At 37.5% G+C, this 16,718-nt stretch overlaps 1 protein-coding gene across 1 annotated transcript in view; it reads right to left on the bottom strand.

Moving 5' to 3' along the window:
* The window catches only part of LOC134669565 (uncharacterized), a 49,380-nt gene extending 36,864 nt beyond the window's left edge, over nt 1–12,516 (bottom strand). Inside the window, exon 1 of the mRNA XM_063527215.1 lies at nt 12,476–12,516. The gene's annotated coding sequence lies outside the window, so the exon portion shown is untranslated. The remainder of the gene's footprint in view (nt 1–12,475) is intronic.
* Nucleotides 12,517–16,718: the final 4,202 nt, after the last annotated feature.

The following is a 16,718-nucleotide window of genomic DNA, read 5'->3' on the forward strand; positions in this document are numbered from 1 at the left end:
ACTCTCAAGATGTGGCCAGCTGATTTTCATGAATGATGTGTGCAAATTCGGCTGCAAAGCTGACAAACTAAAAAGTGTAGAGGTTGTTTATACAAAAATCCGCACTTTCCTCAGTGGGGTTAGTTTTTCAAACATTTTACTCGTTTACCTGTACGGTGTACTTCGTTTCTTTTTAGCATTAGAAAATAACTACGCAATCTTGACGTGTCTTTTAATTGAAAATCGCTTTTTTAAAATGAGTAACTAGGTAACTACTAACTATATTTGCCGTGAGTATTGCTATTTTACAAAAGTCACAAGAAGCACACTGTATTTAACATGTCTTTGGCGAGACAACTAGCATTTTAACGGTCCGCGTTTTGTTCGATGTGAACTGTGGGACGGGGACGACACGAGGATGAGGAGAGAGAAACATGTAAAAAGGTTCCGTGTAAGCGCCACTCCCATCCCACTAACCCGGGTTAACCGGTTAAACCTGGAATTACTATGATTAACAGTAGGTACAATTTGACAGCGGGTTAACGGTTTAACGGGTTAACCTCGGGTTAGTGGGATGGTGCAAGTTGCCCTAAATGCATCACATTTTTTTTTTATAAATGTTAACTCTCGCTAGATTGATTCTGTGAGGAGTGATCGGTGATCATTCGTGATGCTTTCTATACAAGACTAAGTGTCGGACGCCTCGGCCCTGACCCGGACCGTTTTAGCGTGGGTCACGCCTAGATTATATTTCTAGATAGATATATGGTAAGGTAAACGTACACCGCGGTCCGAGTACATGTCATCTTGAAACTTAAAGTCATTGTCAATAGAGCTGACAGCAAGGTGTCATCTATTGGGCATTGTCGAGTAGGTACGTTTACCTCAGGTAGTTAAATATCTATGTATTACAATTAGATATGTGGCTGCGATTCGTCTTTAACCTTTTATTTAAATCACAACTATGTAAAAGCACAACTAGGTAAAAAGTGCGGTACGACCCAATCTCAATTAAAGGATAACTCACGTTAGACCGGGCCGTGTCCGGGCCGGAGCTTCCAGCGCTTACTTTTCTATGAAAAGCATCACGTGATTGCCTGTCATGTCATAGAAAAGTAAGCGCCAGAAGCTCCGGCCCGGACACGGCCCCGTCTAAAGTGAGTCATCCTAAATGTCATATTAAAATTAAGATGGAAAAGTAAGTTTAGCTTTATAGAATTTTATGGCTTTCGGGAGTCTTAAGCGACTTTCGTCTATCAAAACTATTAAAAATAGTATTGGTAGCCTGCGGACCTCTAAAATCGGTAAAAACCGTGTGGGGCACCGCAACCCCCGTAATGACATTAGTTCATAACCTCTTATTAGGGCGGGGTGTGATTGCGCCCCTTCAACACCCGGCGGTTCATATTTTATGGAATATAGACACAGAATAAATAATAGTACTACCGTACAGAAAGGAAACTTCCTACAAAACCGAAGTTTGACAGCGGTTCAGGGTCGAATCATGCTATCCCTTTCTAATATATGACACTATCCCTTTCGGCTATTTAGGGTTGTCAAAATTCAAGTGATTATCTTATCTGTGGTCGTGCACGCAGAAGGAAGTCAAGTGGTGCCAACCCTAATAATTGCTCGGAGCAATGCTGAGCCGAGCGGAGCCGAGTTTGACCGATCTCAGGAGTTTCGCACCCCTGATATAGATGTGATTCAAGGACGACAGTTTTTTATTAGACTCGAGAGCAATGAAAGTGGCTCATTCGTATGGACTTTTAAATATTAATTGTTCTTAAATGTTTAATGTAGGGAGATTTGGATATAGTAAATAAACCTACGTTCTATGTACAATTGTACATTTTAAACTGTTACATGTGTCATAGTCAAAAATAGTGGGTTCCAGCCTCAATTAAGCTGTAGGCATACCTAGAGCAGAAAATATCGTTCTCGAAAAAAATACGCATTTAAAATGATTAAAAATTCGGTCTAAATCTTTATCAATTATCATATTACACAGGATAAACGTGTTAATAATTTTTTAACAAAATCGTCCTATTCTCCGATTTTTCTTTGTCTGATTTCGAAAGAGATATCACAAACGTATGATTTGGTGCACGCTCGCTTGAAAGCGCGACGCACTATGTAATATTTTTAACTAATTTAATTTAATTCGAATCCCGATTATTTTCGCGTTTGAATATTGATTGATGTCAATATTATATTTTTGTATTTTATAGTTCCACTCGAGGAAAATATTTGTCGTCTTGCGACAAAACAATAATAACAGTATTAACATCTGTACAAAGATAAGTATATTTTTGCAGAATATTGGTGAGGGGAGTAAAAATGTCACAGCGTAGTAATGTGACGCGGTAACGAGCGCATTTGTTCCGGCGGATGCAGAAACGGTGACAAATGCCAGGCCGCCGGCGGTGTGGTGTCGACCTTACATTTATACTTTTGGCAAATACATATTTGCAACTATTGGCATTGGCGAGCCGTACACAAAGAGAATGTATGATTTTATTTTACTAACATAAACAACAATATTGTTGCAAGAAGCTGGCGGCCAAGCAAAGATGACAATCGCTTGCGCTTCGCCATCGAATCGCTTTGTGTCTCTCTATCACTCTTCCACATTAGTGTGACAGTGTGACAGTTGCGTTTCGTTAGCGATTGGCACGTTGGCTACGCGGTCTGCCGGGCTAGCACATGATTGGCGCGATAGTATCTCGCCGCTAGATAGACTACCCGTCCCTCTTTAATTAATCAATTAGAAAAAGACGGTTAGTCTACTTCGCGGCGAGATACTGTCGCGCCAATCATGTGTTTGGCCTACTGCATGGTCAGCCAACTCCCAAGCACCCAACTTCGACTAGACAAATGATCCCAAGCCGCAAACCGAATTAAAACCGAATCACAATGCGTTATCAGGGACATGCACGGTGCGTGCACAATGCACATATAATGTTACCGATGATTGACAGCGAGGGCGACACCCCCCTCGCCCCTCGAGCCCTTTACCCCCTCTGCCTTGATTAATAAAGGGGCAAATGCAATGCATTGCGTGGATATAGCTCGGTTGTATTCACGTAGCTTACAGGTGATTTGTACGCTAAAAAAACCTAAATCCACGGCTGAGCTATTCATAGGAGCTAAGTATGAGAAGGTGATCTAAGAGTAATCTTTTAACTTTTGTAACTAGTTTACATAACTTTTCACTCGCATAAGCTCGGTAACCGATTGGAATGACACTCCTAATTCAAAAATATTTTGTCTCGCTGTGAGCTCGTCCCTAATACCAATAAGTATAAGTTGACTCCATGATCAGTGACAGCTATGCCTTATCAGATTCAGAATTTTATTGGTTTGCCTGAGGATGCATTGGCATGGCGTTTGTTAAACCGTGAGCATCAATGATTGGTAGGATATAAGAGACTAAATATTTGCTGGGATACTTATGATTGTATTGTGTTACCAGAGTGAAAACGATTTAAATCAGACAGTAGCTCGTCTAAAGGTGAATTACACGTACACACGTAACTAAATGGCTTAAACGCCTTTATATCTTGCCGCCCTAATAGGCCCAGGCCTACTTGGCCTTAGGGCAAATCCGCCACTGTTAGAGCTACCAAAAGCGAGTCTATAACGCTACGTCTTACGTAGGCGAACAACGCGCGAACGCGGCGCGGCGCGGCGCGGCGAAATCAATCCTTTGATGCCCATAGAAGTGTCCTACGTAAGCGATCTCGTTGCGAACGCGGTGCGGCGCGATTTGCACGCGAATGTCAGGCGGCGCGGCGCGGCGCGGCGCGGCGGCGGCCGCTTTCGCCGCGCCGCGCCGCGCCGCGTTCGCGCGTTGTTCGCCTACGTAAGACGTAGCGTAAGGAAGCATTCCCTTGTAATGAGCAATACTACCTGTGAGTTCCTATAATTGGCTTTCTGTATCCACTATAATTTCTATGGTATGGTATAGCTATTGGATCTCCAAATAAATAAAATAAAATAAAATAAAGAAATAAATACACGAACAGATGTACTATCGTTCGTCGAACAATTTGCCGAATCTACTTAAAAACTGCGAATACTCGATGTTCTGGTCGAAAGAATCCTTCAAGTCTTCCTGACCTTAAAAATAATGTGCAGATTATTTAGAACACTTCGCTCCTTAATTACTATTGCTGCTGAATATCTGCGACAGAATTCGCTGATCAATTATTGTTTGATAAAAACGGAGTTCATGTTTTCTTTCGTTACTACTTAGCACACAACTCAAATTGCGCATAAGGATTATTATTGTTTTCATTTGCACTAATTTTTCGATCAAAGGTCATCCCATTTAAGTCCCCGATTATCTACCTACTTTAAAAAATCAATCTCATGCAAAAGTTATTTTTTTCTTCTTAAAATATTTTCCGCCCGAAGCGACATAAACAAGTCCCGGCCACTCTACGAAATGGGAAAAATTAAAAAGTAATAAAAACACAAATGAGCCATTCAATCATCCCTCTGGCAACACCGACGCCTGTCACGTGAGATTAAAAAGTTTCGCACGGTTAATTTGCATTTTGGTCTCATTTGCATAGCGGTTGCGTCTAATTTTCGTCATTGTTTTAACTTGGAATTAGATTTTTAACTTTGTAGGTTTTATGTAGAACGCTTTTGAATACTTAAAATGTAGGTTTTAATTTATTATTATGGCTTATTGTAATCTTTTAAAATTTTGCTACCAGTATACTATTTTGAATACTCTAATATGAAGAAAAAAAACGAATGATTAGACAAATTTCATTTTAAGACCAGTGTACTTATACTGTACTTACATCAGATATACCAAATTTAATACAGTGCAACCTGTAATAATATTGTGCTTTTCCTGAAATGCAAATCAAAATCAAGGCAGTCTCTACCTACTTTTAAAATGCATCAAGTTCGTTAAAAGTACAACAAAGAATAAAAAGTGGACACAAAAGGAAATTGAAACGAGGAAATTGTAAATTTATGAGATGCAGAGCCAGTGACGGACAAAAAAATATGACGCGAGACACTTTTACAGCGGGCGAATAAAGTGAATCACTGAGCAGCTACACTTTTTATGAATTAAGGGCTGTTTTGTTGAATATTATTTAATAACATTTTAATATCATTACAGAAGAAAGTAGTGAGACGTTAGGAGACTCCAACTGCAAAAGATGAAAAGACAGAAAAAAATGCAATCATTACCTACTCTACAGGAAAAAGTCCAAAGGCAATCAAATTTAATTATAATAACTACCTACTTCTAGTGGTGGTGGTGTAGTCATGACCGTAAGTATTTACCGACAAGCTTTTAACGTTACAGAGTACTTATACCTATTATACTTCTTACCGCAGAGGAAATTGTTCACCGTATTTTTTAGGGTTCCGTACCTCAAAAGGAAAAAACGGAACCCTTATAGAATCACTCGCGTGCGTCTGTCTGTCTGTCTGTCTGTCCGTCTGTCACAGCCGATTTTCTCCGGAACTACTGGACCAATCAAGTTGAAATTTGGTACACATATGTAAGTTTGTGACCCAAATACGGACATGTAACGTAAACAAATGAATTTCAAATATGGGGGCCACTTTTGGGGGGTAAATGAAAAAATGAAAAAATTAAACTTTTCAAACTATATCATGTTACATATGAAATGAAAGAGCTTATTGTAAGGATCTCAAATATATATTTTTTATAATTTTCGAATAAACAGTTTAGAAGTTATTCAAGAAAATAGGCAAAAAATGACCATCCCCCCCCCCCCCCTTATCTCCGAAACTACTAGGTCTAAAATTTTGAAAAAAATACATAAAATAGGTCTATATCTATAGATGACAGGAAAACCTATTAGAAATGTACAGTCAAGCGTGAGTCGGACTTAATTACAGTTTTTGATCCGACCCCTACGGATTTTTTAAAGAGATTTCACTCACGTTTCACATAAAAAATACATTGTTAACAGTGCCGGATTACTTAGAGTAGTAGTTCTTAGAGTAATTGGTGATAATTTTCTGATAAGATAATCATTTTAAATATTTAACGGTCTTACCTACTTACGAGTAATTGTAAGGTCAAATTAAAAATAATGTTTTAAAAAAAATGTTAAATTGAGAGCTAGCTTAACTTTTTTTGTACCTACTCGTCGACTTTAATGGTTGAATTAATAAAGACTTTGTAACCAATAAGCAAAACAAGCACGTGCACACGATTTTTTTTAGCTGTCCAAAAGCTAATTTGCAAAAATAATGGCGCGTAATTCTTTGGGAAACAATCGGTAGCAGTAGAAGAGTCGTGATTACATGCATAGATTCGATTTCAACCCACTCTTTTGCGGTTCGGCGTTAGGTCTTATGCGAGGCCTTCTGCCTTACGGCAAAGTTGATCTTCTGCCTTAATTACACTTGGGCGTGGATCCAAATCCAAGCTTTCCTCTTTCGCAGCTGGGCCTACTGCCTTTCTCACACTTCGCCAATTCAATTCCAAGCTCTGCTTTCTTATGCATGAAAACAACCTCGCTGAGACCCTTAAATATCGAGCCCTATGCGAAGCTAGGCTGATAGAAAACTGTCCCATCCCTTCTCTGTATGAAATCCTGGATTCGCGCCTGGCTAAAAGTAAAATTGCGTTTTTATATCAAAAAAATTTCGCTCAATAACTTTATAAGGTATGATAAAGGTGACATTCGGGTGGCGACTGTTGCAACGTTACTGATGCAGTACTGTCAACTTCCGTGATAAAATGATGTGACTGATTTCCATACTAAAAGTAAAAATGTACAAATGTCTATCATATTGCGTTTTTATATCGAAAAATTTCCGCGCTCGCTTCGCTCGCGTTTCTATTACTTTCTAAGCTATGATAAAGGTGACATTCAGGTGGCGACTGCAACAGCAGGTTAGGTACTCTGTTGCAACATTACTGCTGCGGCACTGTCAATTTTCGTGATAAAATGATGTGACTGATTTCCATTCTCAGCTGTAATATAATGCGGCAATGAACTTCTCTCAATTTACCAAAAAAAAACAATGTAATCTTGATGACCCTAGGGAGAGGGGGCACCTAGAAATGCTTAGGGCATCAAAATATCAAACACTGATTGTTAAAAATTGTGTAATATACGGAACCCTTGGAACGCGAGTCTGACTCGCACTTGGCCGGTTTTTTATCATATTGCCATCTGTCAGCTGATTAGGAGCGGAACTTATTAGTCATATGCCTTATGGGAATATAGTTCAGAGCCGGAAACCGCTACCAACTTTTAGTATGTTGTTGGGCATGGCATTGGATCTCCAAAACTGCCGGGAGACAGCGGCGCCAGCCATCTACTTCAGCGGAATGACGTCATCAAAATGACTCCCGTTTCGTTGCGAATATTGCATATTGTACCCAAACTATGCATGGCACATAATTGTGTGGGGTATTGAATGAAAGCCAGTTAAATATGCTATATTTTATTTATACAGTGTGTATCAAAATATCCAGCCGTTTAAGAGCCATTTGCAAAAGAATCAAAATGATGTAAAAAAATATTCAATTATTTGGGTTTTACAACCAAACCAAAAGTCGGACGTTAAAGCAATGTACTACAAAATTAAAGACGATGTCTGACGCCATACGTTGATATCAATCAAGTCAAAATTGGGCCAAATATGTGGAAATTATGCATCAAAATGTAGATATTTGCCCATACAAATGCATTAAAGTTAAAAAAATCCAAATTTGTCATTTTCAGGATAATCCGCGTAAACTTCTAGTATGTTATTAGTAATATGACCTGGGTCCTAAAACTGCCGGGAGACCATCTTTATTGTCCCCCAGTCACGAATAATGACGTCATACAAATAATCACTGCCGAATTTCGTAAAATGTAAATTATAGCTATACTATGAGTCACACATACATGTGTGTTACATGTAATGAAAGGTTATTAAATTTAATATGATTCACCTAAACATTGTTTGTAAAAAAAATGTACGGTTTAAGAGCTAGAAACAAAGAAATACCACTTTTTATGGAAAAAGTAGATGTATATCAATTTTATAGCTAAACTAAAATCGTCAATAAAATGTTGCGTATAATATTTAAAAAACCACTTATTCAACTATATATCACAATTTAAATTTTACATTTCCGACAAAAACTGTGGAAGTTCTGGAAAAAAAACTAAAGCGCCCCAACAATTCTACCTTAATGCGCTCATATTGTGCAAAGAATAGTTCTAATCATCGAGTATTAAATGAATGAACATTACATAAAATGCATGAAAACGACATTTTCGAATGGAACCATAATTAAAAAAAAAAATTACTTGATAAGTAAGCAAAATACTGTTTCTTTAAGTACCTAATCTCCTCCTTTCAAAGTCGGTTAAAATGTGGCTTTTGTGACCTGGGCTACAAAGTCAAATAAATTGACACCTCATTTATCAAAATCAGTTCAGTTGTTTCATGTAAAAAATACATAATTACATACGTAGATAGCAGTTCCTGCTGTAGTCGCGGTAAATATTAATATCAAATAGACTCTTATTATCATGGCCTAACGCTACATTATTAGAGAAATGTAAAGTTACATGCCAGTAAGTAGGTACATGCCTAATACAAAATGCCTTATCTCGGTAAATGCCATATCAGTTCACTTAATGCGATACATAATTATATATTTAAGCCTCGATTAGCCTTATACATACATGCATACATACATCACTGGCTCAGTGACCCAAAGAGGATCTTGACCTCTGACACAAAAGAGCGTCACTCTGCCCTATTCTGCGCCATTTCGCGCCAGTTGGGTATTCTTATAAAAGTGGAATCTTGAGTGGTGCAAGGGTTTCAAGGCTGAGCTGAGAAGGCTGGCAGAATTTTCCCTCTGATCCTCCGAAATACAGGTCACCCCTCTGGTCTGCTAACATCTATGACCTGAGGGTTTCAACGTTAGATGCCAAGCCACGCCAGGCCATAATAGTAAAGGTCTAATTATTGAATTTTAATTTTTTGTTCACTACGGCAGAATTTGCTATCTATGCGTGCATGTGTAGGTACCGTTTGCATGAAAGTACTGAACTGATTTAGATAAATTAGGTGTCAATTTATTTGTCTTTGTAGCCCAGGTCACAAAAGCTACATTTTAACCGACTTTGAAAGGAGGAGATTAGGTACTTAAAGAAACAGTATTTTGCTTACTTATCAAGTAAATTATTATTTTTTTAATTATGGTTCCATTCGAAAATGTCGTTTTCATGTATTTTATGTAATGTTCATCCATTTAATACTCGATAATTAGAACTATTCTTTGCATAATATGAGCGCATTAAGGTAGAATTGTTGGGGCGCTTTAGTTTTTTTTCCAGAACTTCCACAGTTTTTGTCGGAAATGTAAAATTTAAATTGTGATATATAGTTGAATAACTGGTTTTTCAAATATTATACGCAAATTTTTTATGACGATTTTAGTTTAGCTATAAAATTTATACATATCTACTTTTTCCATAAAAAGTGTTATTTCGTTGTTTCTAGCTCTGAAAGCGTACATTTTTTTTACAAACAATGATTAGGTGAATCATAATACATTTAATAACCTTTCATTACATGTAACACATGTGTATGTGAGACTCGTGGTATAGCTATAATTTACATTTTGCGAAATTAGGCAGTGATTATTTATATGACGTCATTATTTGTAACTGAGGAACAACAGAGATGGTCTCCCGGCAGTTTTAGAATCCAGGTCATATTGCTAATAACATACTAGAAGCTTATGCCGATTATCCTGAAAATGACCAATTTGGATTTTTTTAACTTTTATGCATTTGTATGGGCAAATATCTACATTTTGATGCATAATTTCCACATATTTGGTCCAATTTTGATTTTATTGATATCAGTGTATGGCTTGAGACGTCATCTTTAATGTTGTAGTACATTGCTTTATCGTCCGACTTTTGGTTTGGTTGTAAAACCCAAATAATCGAATATTTTTTAACGTAATTTTTATTTATTTGTAAATTTCTCTTAAACTGTTGCATATTTTGGTACACTTTGTATAAATAAAATAAAGTTTATTTAATTGGCTTTCATTTAATACCCCACACGTGTATGTGCTATACATAATTTGGGTGCAGTATGCAATATTCGCAACGAAGCGGGAGTCATTTTGATGACGTCATTCCGCTGAAGTAGATGGCCGGCGTCGCCGTCTCCCGGCAGTTTTGGAGACCCAATGCCATGCCCAACAACATACTAAAAGTTGGTAGCGGTTTCCGGCTCTGAACTATCTCTGCGACCGTTTCCCATAAGGCATGGCACTATATTGGTTAAAGTAAGTAATGCGAGGATCGTTATTCCATTTAATTATATCGTATCGAACTATTTAGACACTCCTCAATTGTAACGATAATCTGAGACGTTTGTCTTGCATGTGTCTGAATTTATTATATGATGGGATGTTGTTCATTTCACAAAAAAAATTAGTTAAGTACGTGCACTAAAATCGAACCCGTGGTACGGTTCGAAGTTCGAACCGCACTGACCGCCCCGCAGCTGACGGTTAATAATTTAATTGTGCATTTCCCTCCCTTTTTCGCGACGCTTCGTGCGGAATTCGCGGGAAACCACAAAGCTCTACCGTAACCACTCTGCAGAGAATACCGCAATACGGTTTCATTATCAGAGTTTTAAATTCAAACGAAACCCTATGGTAGGTATTACTACTCTGTGTTTATAGATACCTACACGGTACACTTGTGCGAATAGCGAGGCGAGTCAAGAACAGCTTACTCATCATTCGTCTAGTCTAATAGCCAATGTCTCCAGAAGTGTTAAACGCCAAGTAAGAGAAAACAAACACAGGCAAGTAAAAGAAACCGCAAATACTGATACCTAACCGAGAAAATATGAATGAGAAAAAAAATTGTAAGAATTAGATAACACTGTTCTCGAGTTTTTCGCCGAATTTTGCCAAGTCTAGTGCATGAAAAAAGGTACGTACGTAAACTAAAATTAGGAACTTAGGTAGCTACTTATTTGGTATTTGTTGATGAAAATACAACAATATCTACATATATACTTACCTATAGATATATAAAATATTTAGCCTATAATATTTAAGGAGTTCCCTCGATTCCTCATGGAACCCATAATTAGTAGTAGTAGTAGTAGTAGTAATCACTTTATTGTACACAACACAGGTTTACAAAAATAAATTACAGTAATGGAAGTACAAAGGCGAACTTATCCCTATAAGGGATTAGAATTGGATTTTGACAAAAATAGGACCAAGAAATGACGAAGTTTTATTCTAAGGTAACAAACATTATAAGACCTTATAACCGAATTAAGAACCTACTCTTTTTGGAATTTAGAAGTCAGTCAAAAAGAAAGAAATATGCAAGTACCTTCCTACTTATTTTACGTACCTAGGTATCTTAGTGTGTCTACCTAGAATTTTACTCCTCTCCTCCAGAAAATTAACATTCATCCGTTACCGGTGCAACATTCAGACCACTCAGAATGTTTTATTTCGTCTGTTATCTACAACTTTCTATAAAACTTGCCCCCTGAAACTGTTCCACCTGTCAGCAGTTGAGGGTCCAACTTGTACCGGTCCGATGGTGGTGGAAGCATTGTGAACGACACCCCAGATGCATCATCCGCGCCGGAAAGCTTTTACGAGACGAGGGCTTTCATCGCAGAACAAAATGGGATTTTCTGCACCATACAACGTAACTGTGTATAGGGCACCTATTATTGTGGATTGCGACACTTCAGAAACTTGAAACTGGCGCATTTTTTTAATAGCTCGTGGTATCGACATTTAAAAAGTTTTCCTTGTTCACTTCGATTATCTATTCACTATTGTGAATTATAATGTATTTCTATGTTATCACCACAACAAAAATTGGTCATAAATTCGCCATTATTTAGATATTTTCATAAAGACATATTTATTTAAATTCGAATACAAAATAAAATATTTTTTAGATATATTAATGCCAATATGGCTCTTAATTTAATTAATATTTAACTGTCTTCACCAATCCCATTAAGAACGTTGTTACTTTTAAAAAAATGCTATAACTACTCAATTAACGATGTCGGCCTTTAAAAAGTTTTATAAGCACAGTAGGTACCTAGGTACTGCACTTAGAAAAAGAACTCAACTCATATGTGTGTGTGTTATTAACGAATGTGATTAACGAATAATAATTAAATTTTGTTTTTTCATATTTCTATCGTTTCTTGCAACTCGGGAAATCCCGTTATTTTCGTATAGGAAAAGAAAAAAGGAATCGGCTGTTCCTGGCAGTTTATGACGTAAGTAAGTACTTACCTAAGTTTTGACCTTAAAAAAAAATTATAGCCCCAAACTTCAGCATGGAAAAAATTCAAAATTCTAATCTGTAGGAACTTTCACTAAAAAACAAGCTACAAGAGGTCGCAAACAAATTTAAACTACCCAACATACTTAGACTATACAATTCGCACGTACCTTGTCTTCGTCCGTAACTCCGACACGTCCGTCCACCAGCACAGTCGAGGCCTCACTGCGGAGCCCTGCCCACCCACGCTGGGCGGAGCCTCGGCTGGGCGGGGCCACAGATCAGCTGTTACTTCTTTCTTGCCACTGGTCAAGTCGCGGCTAAGATAGTTCTTGCTTGGCTCTGAGTGGACAGGATAAGTAAGCTACTTTAGTGTATAAGTGTGGTATATAAGTGTATCTTGCACACGCTTAGGCACGGATGAAAATGTGATAAGATTAGGATTGGGACGATTGGGTGACTTTAATCATGTCGGCAAGTGAGTTATCGGTGATTCATATAACAAATATCCCATATTTTTAAACAATTAGCTTTAGATAGAAGAAGTACCTAAGCTTTTATAAACAAGGAGCCACAGTTTATATACAGCTAGGCAGTATCAGTGGCACTGAAATGCGGACAAAACATAAACAACGAATTACCTATTAGAATAAATTAGGTACCTATAGAAAATAAGAATTAAAAAGAAATAAGAAATAATTTTTTGCAGATAAAATAGTTTTGGCGTGCTACAGCTAAGGCATGAGATCCGAGATGGCGGCGGCAGTTCTTCGGGGTCCCCAAATGTACATAGACCACATTTTAGGTACCAAAATTCAGGACTGTTCAAAAGATTTTGACCTTGATCCTAGTTTGTCAAAGTCAAAGTTAAAATACTTATACTTTATTCATGTAGGCCTAGGAACAAGCACTTACGAATAGTTACATGTCATCTTAATCTAATTATCAGAGCAATTTAATGATGTTAATATTATTCCATAATAACATTGGATTATTATTCAGATCAAATTTAACACTAAGAATTTCACAAAAGGATCATCATTAGGACATTAAAAAAAATGTATAAATAAATACTATACTAGTCTAGAATTTCTAGAATAAAATCTAAATGTCAAAAAAACATAACAAAAGAAGTAGGTATATATATAGAATTATAGATAGTATTAAGTACATCGGAATATCCATTTCCTCATCAATAATCAAATATGCCTAATAAATAAATATGACATAGGGCGGTGCAGACTCTGCATGGAGGCAGAGGAGACGCCCTTACACATCCTCACAGAGTGTCCTTGCCTAATGCGTACTCGTGACCTAAGCTAATCTTGGGCGGACACATATTACGCCCGGAGGAGGTAAAGTCTCTCGAAACCAAAAAGATCCTGCAGCTATTTGAAGTTGCAGGGTTGGATCGAGAGTTGTAGTAGGTGGCGATCACAATAGATCAGGAATGGTCGCAGTGATACATAGGCTTTGGAGCCTTATATAGCCCCTAATAAAGAAGAAGAAGAAGAAGAATAAATAAATAATCATTTCGAATAACAATTAATCCCACGTTGTATTATCATTCATGTAGTCTTGTGTGGTATAATAAGCTTTAAAAAGAAGTTTAAGCATTACATAATTCTTAAATTTATTAATAGATAATTCAGTAATATGGTTTGCAAGTTTATTATAAAATCTTACACAATTACATGAATGACTTTTTAATTTTACGGAGCCGAGTGAAGGGCACTCCGAGCTTATATTTATTTCTAGTATTGATATTATGAATTTCACAATTTTTCCTAAAATTTACAATATTTTTATGTACATACAGAATATTCTCATAAATGCAGGTATTGATAGTGCACTTTCATTATGTCAATTTCCTTAAATTTATCTCTAAGTGAGTCTCTATCAAGTCTCTATTGTTCATTTTGTATATTGCTCAAATAGCCCTCTTCTGCAAAACAAAAATGGTATTTTTATCTCTGAAGCACCACCCCACAGTAAAATACCATATGCCATAATGCCATGGAAGTAACTAAAATATACTAATTGAGCTGTTTTCACATCAGTTAACTGACGGATTTTGCTCACTGCAAAAGCTGCAGAACTCGGTCTATTCGAAAGACTAGCAATATGGGGATCCCACTGGAGTTTAGAATCTAAAGTTATGCCAAGAAAAACTGTACTATCAACTAATTCCACTTCCTCATCCTTCACAATGACACTTGTTTGCACATGCCTTACGTTACTACTAGTGACAAACTTAATACATTTAGTCTTTTTCTCATTTTTCAATAAATTATTAACATTGAACCAATTTACTACTTTTGTAATAGCATTGTTTACATCATTGTAAGCTTGTTGCTGTCGTTTGACTTTGAAAATAAGTGAGGTGTCGTCTGCAAACAATACTATATCATGGTGGGTCTTAACAAGGAATGGCAAGTCATTTATGTAGATAAGGTACAGGAAAGGCCCCAATATTGACCCCTGTGGTACACCCATAGAGACCAATGGCCCAGGTGATCGCTGTCCATTCACATCGACCCTTTGTATTCTACCATTTAAGTAGGACTGATTAATGTTTCTTGACAAACGCAGTCGAAGGCCTTAGATAAATCACAGAAGAAACCTAAAGCATCTCGTGACTCCTCCCAGGCATCGAAAATATGATTAATTACCTCAACACCAGCATCGGTTGTTGAGCGACCCCGTGTAAAACCAAACTGCTTATTATGCATTAAATTATTAACGTTAAAATGTCATACTAATTGAGACAGAACGAAGTTTTCAAAATTCTTGCTAAGTGTTGGTAGCATAGATATCGGTCTAAAGTTAGTGGGGTCAGAGCTGCTACCAGTATTACTGCTAACAGTATTTGAACGTAAGTACGAGTAAAACTCTGCTCCATGTGCCTGATGATTTGTGATGATTTGTGTTGGATTGGACTAAGTTCCTAAGCATTCATTAAATACGTTAACTTAAGAAAAGTGGTAGACCAGTATTCCCGTACCGTTAGTTAAGAAAATCACCTCTTCTGGTATCCGGCCGTATCCCGTTAATCCCATGTTACTTAATCCCAGTTTGCACCACAAAACCTGTAACCTGAATGAAGCGAATGGAATGCGCCACCCTCAAGACTTGACGAATTCTCGTTAAGTAGGTATATATGAAAGGTTCATGAAAGCCATGAAAGGTTACTCTTGTGTCTACTACTTAGTCACGTTTTTAAAAACACATATCCTTATGCATTTTACTTTCCTCGTATTCGACATAACTCGGGTGAAAGGCATCAAATCAGCCTCGGACTATTGGCTAAACTACCTCGACAGAGATGGGTGCCTTTCATCCCTTGGTTAACAATCTACTATAACCACTTGCTGGTCGATGCCGGCGTAGCGCCAGCGAGGATGACAGCTCTATTGAAAATCGCCAAGGCACCTGAGGGGTTGAAGCTCGTGGTTTTCCTACCTTGCATATGGTGTCGCCCTGCACGCTACCTTCGTGAAAAGAGCTTTGGCTCCAGAAAGGGACAGCCTTACCTGTCGCAGCAAGCGGTGTTCGCAGATGAATGTTCGCAATACACGGGTTCAACGGTATGGTATACCATGGATAGTTTAGTCGGTAGTGCGAGGATTTTTCCTGCGAGTCCGACATAGTCGTTCCCAGTTCCCTGGCTCGGTGAGATGCCAAAACAGGTCCCCTGGCATGCCATCCGTGATCTAGCTGATTTATCTCGTCATTTAGGTTCGCCACCTATCCAATTTCTTTGTCCATGTGTATTGCGTCTCACATTTTGCTTTAATGAGAGAGTGAAACGCACTGACATTGGACAGGAGGAATACCTCCTTAGGTACGTTTTCCTATAAATGGAATCTAATATTACTAACTAGGTAGGCTCCGTAGGCTAGGCGCCATACCCGCCAGCAGTGTTCAAGTAACATAATTTGATAATGTCTTCTTCGTCTTAAATAATAGCGCCATCTGTGTAATGACCGTATTATGATAATGCAGTCAATAAATCTATGAAAGTTGAAATGGGTAAAAAGCCACTTGTTCCGACAAAAAAAACATGTTTTTATTTAACGAATTCGCGTTTTAATTAACATAGGGATCTATTCCATTATCTATTATATATTATAATTTAGAAAACGGTAAAATGTAAGTATGTAGTTAGTTATTAGATAGGAAATGTTAAATTGTTGTATCAAATTAAATTATAAACAAATTAATTTCAATGTTATACCCTTATACCTAGTAGTTAAAAAAAATACCAAGCTAAAATCAAAGCCTCATTTTGAAGCGGCACATTATATCAGAGCCATCTATTGACTTTTACATCGAAACAAATTCACCGCTACAATAGAATGGCGTCGACGACTTGTACCGTTGCAATGCGTCACCTTGTCCTAGTATGCCCTT

Source organism: Cydia fagiglandana, chromosome 12 (assembly GCF_963556715.1).
Source record: "Cydia fagiglandana chromosome 12, ilCydFagi1.1, whole genome shotgun sequence".
NCBI classification, from domain to species: Eukaryota; Metazoa; Arthropoda; class Insecta; order Lepidoptera; family Tortricidae; genus Cydia; species Cydia fagiglandana.